At 34.3% G+C, this 8,922-nt stretch overlaps 1 protein-coding gene across 5 annotated transcripts in view; it reads left to right on the top strand.

Moving 5' to 3' along the window:
* The window catches only part of ZNF407 (zinc finger protein 407), a 380,413-nt gene that overhangs the window by 48,233 nt on the left and 323,258 nt on the right, over positions 1–8,922 (top strand). The window lies entirely within an intron of this gene.

The following is an 8,922-nucleotide window of genomic DNA, read 5'->3' as shown; positions in this document are numbered from 1 at the left end:
TTTAGTTGTTTTCATTTCTGTGAAAATTCTTTCAGTGCCAAACTGAGTAACATACAACACAAAAACTGTGATTATGTATCTAGCTTATTTGGTAACTAAAGGCACTTGGTGGTTAATTTTCACTTGAAACTTTTAGTAACAATTTTGGAATTTGCATAACTCTGATTTAAGCATGTGTCTTGGGGAAGTAGGTTAATAGACGGAGAAAATCTCTTAGTGATAGAAAGCTACACAGAGAAAGTTATATTAAAAATAATGTGTTAAACTACTAAAGCGTATATCTTTACAGGTCTGAGGTTGTGGGGCCGATATAAGAAGTTAAATTTTATCTTCCTGCATCTAGGATTGTTCATTTCTCTGGTCCACTAAATTAAGCAGAAAGAATACTGGTTTCTTAGAGAGAAACGTGATACTAAACATTTGCTTTAACTGTTCATTTCCAGTAGATGGCTACAGTTCACTACCAAATTGAGCTTATAATGGATTTTTCACAGTAACTAAATCAGAAGATGAAGGTTGAATTACTATAAATGAGTTGCCCTGTACATTTTTCTTATTTCATGTTCTTAGTCATTTAGCCTCGTTATTTTTTTTAAAGAACATCTTTTTAAAATGATTGAAAAGTGGTATTTTCACTTTTTCCTCTTTGAGCAGTGTGTAGTAATGCCATTATCTATTTTCTTTAATCACAAATTATTTACTTTTTAAAATTCTATGTGAGGAATACTAGTAATTATTGAATTATGTAAAAAAATGATACTATGATAAGAATCCAGATAAATTCCATAAGTTATTGCTTCCCTCAATTCAGTCATTTTATTTTTTAATTTATCTTAGCTTCTCAGTTGAGGCACTTGAGTCATTTATCACTTGTGTTGTCTAATTACTGGCTTTCACTAAATATTACTTCAAATGTAATACAAACATATATATATTTTAAAAATATGTTTTATTAATCTGGATCCACACCAACGTATTTTAAATATAATTTAATCAAGTTAAATAATGTAATTACAAGCTTACTATTTGGAAAAATGTTTATTAGCTTATAAAATCCTTAAGATGTGCGTTACTCTTGGATGTCCACTAGGATATAGAAATAACTTGTAAACATAGCACAAGGTGATAAGTGTCATTATTGACTTTTCATCCTCATCCATAATTGTAACCGCTGTATCCTAGTTTATCGGTGTGGGGGGGTTTCAAATACAACAAAAATGTGAAGACTAGACTTCCCCCCATTTCCTCAGGACTACTGTGAAATTTGTCTGTCTTCTCTCCCTGAATATTTGTTTTTCTTTGCGTTGCATATATGTGTGTGCACAGTTATAATACCAGTGTGATTTTATGTCCTGCAGGTATTGGTTGAACCAAGCAGTTCAAGGGTTAGCTTTTGTTTTAATTTTATACATAAAGCTGTAGGTTTTATGTGATACTTTGAGACTGCAATTTTATGTCCTTTTTTTAGTCAACTGCCAACTTATATGGCTGGGCTACAACTATTTAATCTATTATTAGTAAGTAATTTACTCAGCTATACAAATTATAAAAATAATGCCGGGGTTCTAGGAGAATTTCTTTTCTCACATTTAGAGTTTATGTATAAATTTTACATTCTTCCTTGAAGACAAATGAATTATTTTTGTATTTTTTTCGATGCTTATGTATATATTTATCATTTTAATAGAAGCCGATTAAGAAATGGGCCACCATATTAACTAATTAAAAGAAATTTCATTCACACATTTTGTTAAGGGATAGTTGTAATATTCAGATAAGTCTTCGTGATTCAAAGGGACCTAACAGTTCACAATTTCAGTTAGGTTACTTTATATAAAAATAATGGATTTCTCCAAGACACTTAGCATTAATATAAATATGAGGGATTCTTTTTTTGTATGCAGTTCATTTTTTATGGATGCATTAGTGTTCATATACATACAAACATTTGTACACATACACAAACAATCTTTTATTTGATAAAGACCTTAAAAGGACAAAAGATATTTGACCCCATCTTGACCCATGTTTACAGAAGGATCAAGGAACACAGATTTTAATAATGCAAACAACATTAGTTCTGTCCCCTCTGGCGTTTGGAACCTGGACATACTGATTGTGTACTTTGATTCCTAAACCGTGGAGATGTATCAGACGCCCTCGGGAGCACCTGGCCGAGCTAAGAACATTTCAGTGATTACAAGGGTAGTGCCTAGAGGGCAATTAAGAGACAGGGCAAGAGAGAGACAGTAATGAGTCCCAGTAGCACCTTAATGAACCCCAGAAAGGGAAGCCGAGACTTAGGTAGACTTGTGGCTCCAGAGAGCGAGCTTGTTGAGCAATGTGCAGATTATTTACCAAGAATACTATTTCTAGATTTTGGTATTTATATAATCAGAGGCAGATTTTTAAATCCTGCCCCTTAATGTATTTAACATACTCCTTTAGATTGGTAATAATTTGAATTTTGTTAATAAAACCTGTTGTTTTTCTATACTGCCTTTTGTTATGCTGAAGTTTGACTGAAATGATGCACTTGTTTTGAATGTACTATTTTAGTGTAAAATTTTCCTCACAGTTGAGTTCGTAGTGCATTTTTTCTTTACTTGATATACAGTAATTTTGCTCAAGTGTTGAACTAGCTTTTTTAATGTACCTGTATAGACTTCCTGTTTTTTTGCAGTTATTATGTTTCCTGAGTTGTTAATCTCCACAGTGAAAAACTGACTTTTCTTGATCTAGTTCAAGCCTGTGAAAGCTGTAAAATTGAGAGTAATCTCTCAAAACATATCTTTTTTTGTGTAATTATATAAAAAAGATTGTAATAGAATTTTGTACAGTGTGTTGTTCATACAAAAGTGCTGGCTTGATTTAAAATCCAATTGGCATCACTGTTTTTCACTGCTGATTTTTCTGACTCATATTTGTTGCTTAAAAACATGTTAATAGCATAACGCAGATATATTTCTGTGTGATTTCCTGTTTGTCCATTTGCGATTTTGTGGGGGAGCAAAGAGGGAGGGAGTGAAGAGCAGGGCGGCTCTGAGCTGGAGATCTGATGCGGTAAACCCTGTTCCTGATTAACCATGGTCCCTGCAGCTGCGATGCTGTCTGCACACAGGTATTCATGTATGCGCATTATACCTGCCTCATTGGTCTCTGCTGTGGGATATGTTCAGACGTACAGCTGAGAGAGAGCTGCTGGGCTGCAGAGTGCCACCTCGGCGCTCTCGGCCCCGGCATCCCGCGGACGGCATTGTGAGTCACCGCTGTCCTCCGCCACCGCAGCGGGCCTGCCCCTGCTCTGGGAGCGCCGTCCACACGCTGCCGGGGAGGCCGCGGTGCCGTTTCTCGCTGGACCACTAGGGGGAGTCAAGGAGTGTCCCCGCAGTCCCTCCCTCGCCTCCCTCTCTTCCTCCCGCATCTCTCCCCGGGTCTCCCTCCCCACCACCCTTCCCGCCTCTTCTTTTCCTTCCTTTCTTTCCCTTCCCTTCCTTGCCTTTCTCTTCTTTGTGTGTAGAAATGAAAATATTGCTGTAACCTTTCCTCCCAGTGAAGTTGAATATGACTCCAGTATGAAGCAGTTTGTCTTTAAATTTTTTAGTTGTTTAGTAAATGACATGTATTTTTCCTGTTATTTGTATACCTAGAGGATGACAAGATTTTACAGTTTTAATGAGTAGAGAACTCTTAGAAAAGTATTACTACCTAGATGAATGTTGCATTAAGTTTAAAACGATATAAAGAAAAACTGTGATGTATAGAATGTCCAATATGATTATTAGGAATGATGTGTATAAAAATAGCCATACAATAATTATCTAGAAGTGATTTCAGCCTACTTTTATTTTAATTAGAATGACTCTGAGACTGAATATTTCTGAATTGTGCCTTCCTAATTCATATTCCTCTAGGAGTGGCTGACTTGGATCTATGTTACATGATGACTTGCTTGTAATGTTGTCACTGAAACAGGTAGATGTTTATTCAGCTATGGTAGTCACTAAGCTTGATCTGAATATCCGTAAACATTTTAGCTTTATCTAAAAATAATGTAAATTTTAGTAGAAATTTAAAACACCATGTAAATGTGTGCTTTGAGTTGTGCAGTTAAAATATATTATACATATATTTCACATCTTTTATATCCAAGTGGAGAAATTTGAGCATATGATAGTTTTTCTCCCTAAATTTACATTCTCTGGGTACTTAACGATCACAGATTTTTGAAATAGCTAGAGAACCTAATACTCGTATGTTTTGGGCCTTTTTTCTGCTTTTATAATACATAATGTTTTTTACTTTTTAAAGATTGGATTTTAATGATTTTAATTTTATCCTTGAGAATTCTTTTGTGTTTTATAAAATAAACCCATTGAAAATGCTTAACATATGCAGAGTTGATTACACACCATGTAGGATGTTAGTTATTACAGAATAAATGTCTGTAAAATGTAGGTTTGTTTGTGAAATTGAAAAAAAATTGTGAAATAAAAAGATGTATTTTGCCTTTTAGTTAATTTTGAAACTGACTGTTAACATTAGTTTTACTTAGCTAAAATTTGTGGCTACATTTGATATGTCTGAATATTTATTGTAAGAGGTTTATTTATATAATTGAATGGTAAAGTCATCATATTATCTAAAGAATGGTTCCAGAGCTATGGTTCATGGTTGTGTTTGAGAAACAAACAGATAAAACATTTGTGAATCTTTTCATGATGATATTTCTTGATGGCTTTCATAAGAAAGCACATAATTTGTGATGACTTTGATAAAAAAAAAATCATGCCAGCAAAACTTTTTGAGTTAGCGGCAAAGTAAATGGGGCAGGTTTTGCATTTTGAACAGAAATGTTATGAACTGTGATTGAATTTGTCGTGAAAGTGTGTCAGTATTAATAAAAGTATTTAGGTACAAGTTTGCTGGGCTTTGTAGCCTTTTTAAGGTTAAGGATTGGTTAATGTGAAAAGTCACTTCTGTGCATTTGGTAGTATACAGAAAATGACAAATATATTTCTATGCATTTTGGATTATTATGCCATCTCTTATTTCAAACCCTTTTTGTCAGGACACCAGGCAAAACAATGATGCTTTGAGGACGTAATTAAAGATATTGTTCAAAGAACAACTTTCTGCATATTTGAATTATTACTGTCATCAAAATCATACAAATATGGAAATATGATTGCCAGAAGCACATAAATCAATGATCAGCATGGCCTCAAAATCCAATAAATATGTAGAGTTAAATACTTTAAAATGCAAATTGTGTCTGATGATTTGCATATGGTAGAGTTTAAAGGAAATTTGTTGCTTAACAACCTCTAAGGTAGCAGTTAGGGCTGTGGGTAAACATAGATTTTTTTATTCATCATTGGTCAAGTTGCACGATTTGATAAATGATGGGAGACTGCTTTCCTTGGTTAAAATGACTGCAATCTTTACTGAATCCTAAAACTGCCTTGAAGTCATCTGAATAATTAAGAGTTAATTATTCTTCATCCATCTAGATCAGAAAAGGACAGATTTAGGGAAGGAATTTATAATTTTTGCCTCACGTCCTGTCATGTCGTAATGTGATAAACTAAACTGACTCCAAATAATATCTAGTGACCTTATAGTAATTATGCCCCACAAAACATTTTTGTTGCAGTTTTTTAATTGCTTACATCGATTCTAGAAACTACACATTAAGAGACTTATAAGTTTAATTGTCTCCAAAGAAAGCAATATAAAATTCATGGTACATTACTATTATGTTTTAAGTTTATCACTGTGGATACACACCAACCCAGCATAAGTTTCCATGTGTTCTTTTAGAAATAGCAAGCAGTGACTCCTAAAGTATTATTAGAGCAGATTATAGACACACTGGGAAAAATTATTTTAAGAAGTTATGTTGAAATGGCAATGAATCTTTCTTCACCTATTTTAATTTGAAGTTTTAAAACAATAAAACCTGTTTAAAGAACTTCATTTTCTCATAATTATCATAATAATGGAACAGATACCTCATGCAGGTTTACCAGTAGTATACATTATTTTAAGAGGCTGAAGAAAGGCAACAGCAAGTCAAGAAATAAACTGTCTCCCGCTATTATTGGTTAAAAGCAGATGGCATAGAATTCATGTGAAAACCTAGTGTCTACTTAGTGAATTTTTTACCAAATGATTTTCTTTGAGAACAGAGTGTTTTGTGAATGTTTACTGATCACAAGAAGAATTGTAATAAAGAAATCAATATGCATGATCCCTTTCCATGTAGTACAACAGGGTTACACTGTTAGGTTAAATACAGGCAGCATTCCTTTCCAGAAAATCAATTTGCTGTATAGCCTGCAACAGCCGGGCTCTTCACATAGAGTCATTTTATGCTGTGCACACAGTAAATTCTGTATTGGCACCTTCAAATAGTATTGACTTCTAAAAGGCTGTAAGCTTAGTAACCTGACTTTGAGAAGAAAGGCCAGGGCCCTTAATAATAAAATCAGCTATTATTTCTTTTTTATGCTTGACCACAAACTAGGCATTTAAAAAAAGACATTCTTTCGTCTTCATATTACAGTAGAAATGGCAAGTATGATTTCAGAGGAAATACCAAATGTGATTTTAGCGAGAAATATCATTTTTATATTCACTAACTTAACTATATCTGTTTATATTTTGACCAGGTGTTTCCACATTCCCACGTTATCTGCATTTTTCAAAAGTTCAAGCTTTCGTTTCATTTTTTTTTTTTTTTGATAAGTGAGTAACTTCGAAAAGATGAGACTATTTTCAAGTTTCTTTGTCAGTTGTCTGTATTTACAAACAAAATAAAAACTATTTCAGAGAAGAAAGGAGTTTACTAAGTATTCGAAGCTACTTAGTTGCTATATGCCGTTGTTACTAGGCCAAAAATTTAGGGACAGTGTGTAAAAATGTTTGATTTTTTTAGATCTTTTTACTCCTCACACTAAATTTGGCTCTTACAATGCTTCCGCCATTGTTGATGGAGCTGTTTAATTTGAAAGTCCAGCCCCCTCATTAATGATTATTTTTTTACAAGGTACTTCTGTTGGCTCCCAAGCCTGTTTTATATCTGTCCGCATGGTCATGTAGAATCTTGCATGTCCACATGCAGTGTCTGTGTTTAAATGATGAGAGTGAGTTTGTTTTCTTGCATCGTTGACTGGGATACAGCAAAATATTAGGCCCTTTAGTCCTTGCAGTTGTGCAAAACCTTATCTATATGCTGCACGTTTCTCACATATGATTGTTTTTTGCTAATGAATATACACATTTTGATTGTAACTGAGAAGGGCTTTGGATCTGTTAATTTTTACCCCATCTTTCTAGAGGAGTGCTAAGATCCATAAGATTAGGAACATAAAATAAGTAGATTAAGTATAATCAGTGATGTTTGCATTTTAATCAGCCTGTTATCATTATACTCCGTTCATGGAATCTTCTTGCGATAATGGACATTATAATGCAAGAACTGGCTAATAACAAAATGCTTTTGAAGTGCAACATTCGGTTTGGAAAAGTTCATAAGCATAAGGAGAAATAAGTAGGTTTGGGCTAGGCTGTATATTTACCCATGTTTTAAATGTTTATAGGAGCCTCTAACATTTTAAAAATAAATCATCACTTATAAAACGAGTTTACTCTTGGAGAAAAACATTCTTGTAATAGGCACAAAAATTATCCAAACAGTAGTGTAAACCAAGCCAGGCATAGCAGCAGACAGAAAAATGCATTCAACCAGTAGGATCATGGATTTGTTTGATTCAGATAATTGAAAGTGTTTCATACTATTATTGCAACTTGAAGGCTTGTTTAAGTGTCTAACTGTCAGTCACTTTGGAAGGTGAAAAGTATTCAATTGTCACTCTGTCAGTCAATAGAGATGAGAACTGTCTGCCTAATGGATTTCTTTACATAGATGTCTGCATGGAGGTAGAAGTAAAATCAATGTGTTGTCATGTGCGAGTACAGACATCAAACTGCCAGGTGAATTGCAGCTGCATTTCTGTAAGTCTCCGTGCTTGGGTTGTTTGTGGAAGGCAGAGCTCTGCACATACACAGGTAGTGAGATGCACAGGTAGAAGCGTGCAGTTGGGGAGAGCATTTTTCTGATATCGCCTGTATCCCTGAAAATATCTTTTCACGCCTCTAAAAGCCAATCCTGTTTTATGTAAACTGTAACAAATGGGGTTCTTCATATCATAATGGCACTGTAGTTACAAACTGACATTTTAGATGCTTGTCACTAAGTAGCTTTTATTTATATGCATCACATCTAAAACTAAATAATGATTTTACATTGGAAGTTGTCCAAATTAGTGGTTCCACCCCCCCCCCTTTTTTTTAGTAGAAATTTTAGCAACATCTAGAGTAAAGATGTTAAACCTGGGACTTCTTCCCTGGCAGTCCACTGGTTAAGAATGTGTCCTCCAATGCAGGGGTACAGGTTCGATCCCTGGTTGGGAAGCAGAGATCCTGTATGCTGCACGGCATAGCCAAAAATGCCAAAACATAAAACAGAAGCAGTATTGTAACAATTCAATAGAGAGTTAAAAAAAAAAAAGGTCCACATTAAAAAAAAAAATCTTAAAAACTGATCAAATTTTTTGATAACAGAGACCCAGGGGGAATAGATCAAAACGTGGATGACCATAACGATTTTAATCATTTAAAAACATCTGGGGGGATAGAACTGAGGAAAGATTAAATGTAAAGTCCTACATTTATGTTGAAAAAAAATCAGCTTATGTAAGAATGGACTGTGAGTCCTGGCTTGACGCAGCACACTATGTAATGGTCAACTGGGAGGTTTAGCTGGTTACAAACTAAGCGTTTAGGATAATATTTCAGAAATTATAAAATCTGCTGTATTTTTTCCTGGTCAGATAATACCGCAGTAGTTCGGTCAGT

Source organism: Giraffa tippelskirchi, chromosome 14 (assembly GCF_054371585.1).
Source record: "Giraffa tippelskirchi isolate mGirTip1 chromosome 14, T2T-mGirTip1v1.2.pri, whole genome shotgun sequence".
Taxonomy (NCBI): Eukaryota; Metazoa; Chordata; class Mammalia; order Artiodactyla; family Giraffidae; genus Giraffa; species Giraffa tippelskirchi.
This window is presented reverse-complemented; position numbering and strand designations above follow the sequence as displayed.